The sequence below is a fragment of the Panicum virgatum genome, chromosome 6K (assembly GCF_016808335.1).
Source record: "Panicum virgatum strain AP13 chromosome 6K, P.virgatum_v5, whole genome shotgun sequence".
In the NCBI taxonomy this organism is placed as follows: Eukaryota; Viridiplantae; Streptophyta; class Magnoliopsida; order Poales; family Poaceae; genus Panicum; species Panicum virgatum.
This window is the reverse complement of record NC_053141.1, coordinates 3,214,954-3,217,194: the sequence shown is the minus strand read 5'-3', so window position 1 is coordinate 3,217,194 and position 2,241 is coordinate 3,214,954.

Here is a 2,241-nt window from a genome sequence, read left to right as displayed (position 1 = left end):
GGGGAGTGATGCCAACGAGACTGTAAGCTCACGTTGTGGAGAGCCTCCTCTTCAGACCCTGTCAAGTCATTCTGGTCCACACACCCCTGCCGACGCCCACCGCCTATTCCCTATCCTCTGTTTCCCAGCTTATCTCTGCTCCAAGCTCGTGTCCCCCTGTCCCTTTGCTGCATCTTCGCCGGCACCAGTGTGGAGGGCGCTACTCCCTCCGTCGCGCGTTGGGCCGTGGTTGCGCGCTCGAGATGGCCATGGAGGTCTCCCGAGCGGAGGGCAAGGGGCACGCGCCGTTACCCGGAGACGCCACCGAGAGGAGCTGCCGGCGGGAATGATAAAAATCACGCGCGCGGCTGTAGTCAATTCCGTCGCTGAAGCGACGAACTCCCGCTGCCAGGTGGGCCCGTGTACTGTTCTTCTTCCTCCTCCCGCCGTTGCCTCGCCGTCGGTCGTCACCACCGCAGCGGGTTAGGGTCGGGGGTTAGGGCTTCGGGTCAAGCGAAGCTACTGCGGTCGAAGGTTGGAGCACAGTCAGGCGCCGCGGTGCTCTGGTAGCTACGGCGGACAGCGGGGAAACATCTTGGCTAGCTCCTGGCACGGGTGGCCATCGGCGAGAGGCACGATGAGCTGTGACAAAGCTAAGCCTAAGCGGCGTAAAACACACCTTGTTTAGCGGCTTTGTCCCGCTAAATCCAGCTGCGCCTTTGGTGACTTAGCGCTAAAAGTCAGTTTTCCTACCGGCCATCATCTCCAGCTACAGCTGTACGTACCCAGATGACCAGAACCCACTAGGCTCCTTCCTCTATAGGGGAAGGGAACGTCACAATCCCTTTGTATTTCCGTGCACGAAAGGCCACAGACTGATTGGCAAGCCTGTGAGATACCAAGGGATGAAAGTGGTAATCTGAACTGTTAGAATAAATTTAATATTTTAAAATAGATATATATAAAATTTGATGGTGATCATTTCTTATATTATCAAACATATTATTACAAATAAGAATAAAATTTTGCATAAATTATTTTATGCATTATTTGCTCCCTACAACAAAAAAAGTGAAAAAAATACCGAATTTGTTTCCGAATTCATACCGAATTTTATATCTATCATTTGAGAAAATATAGGATGAATTTAAGGTTTACCTTTTATGAATCTTTACAAGCTCAATGCTCAAAACAAGAATACAAATTTGTAAACAAGATTCTATATCCTATTTATTCGCAATCAACGAAAAACGACCAAAAAACTGATTACCGAATAATTACCGTTTCCGACCGTTTTCATCTACCAGCGCCGATCCCAGGGATCAAACGCTGGCCCAACTGCACCGCCTGGCAACCAAGCTACGGCTCCTCCGGATATTTATTTCACTTGTTTCAATCATCCAGCGTGGGCTGCACTGGCGTATTGTGTTAGTGGGCCTCGAGACGCTACATTATTTGTGACATCAAACTAGCTATTTTTAGCTACTCTCAGAAAAAAAACTAGCTATTTTTAGCTCCAACATTATTACATTGTGACATGCGGTTTGAGCTGAATGTTGAGTCTGCAATTTGTTTACAGAGCATAATTTTTTAGTTTCTTACGCTTTAGTATGTAGTTGTGTGTGTAAAAATTTGTTAAGCGGCCATTTTTCACTTTATTTATTAATAAAGCATCCTTCAACTAAATATATATATATATGCAAAGTCGATAATGAGAAATTCTTGTTTTAGTGGTTGGAAATTGACACGGTTTTTCTTCATCTTCTTTTTTTTCAAAAAATCAGTACATTGTATATTAGCGTACGGAGTAATTACAGATAGTATCACGACAGTTTAGGAAATGGCCTGTGCCATTGCTGTTTGCAGTGACAAGACATCCAACACGTCCGCCATTTGGAGATGACCTATGTTGGAAATCGAGGTGGCCCTAATACCCACTAAGACGAGGATATACACCTAAGACACACCAACTCTCTCTAGAGTCGGTCAGCTCTTTTAGTTTCTAGTACTTAGTGCTCTAGGTCCTTTTGACGGCAAAGCCGCCTTTTAACTTCCGTGAGGTAGAGCCTACCAACGGATGAAAATGGCTTCCGGGTGGTAGAGCCAACCTACGATAAAGCCTAGACCTGTTGTGATCCCGAGCGGCAGAGCAACCTTCGATAGATCACTATTAATGCACTAAGCACTTAGAAACTATGAAGCTTAACCGGGAGATTAACACTTACAAAGACTCTTTATTGGAACAACAATATTACAAAGGAG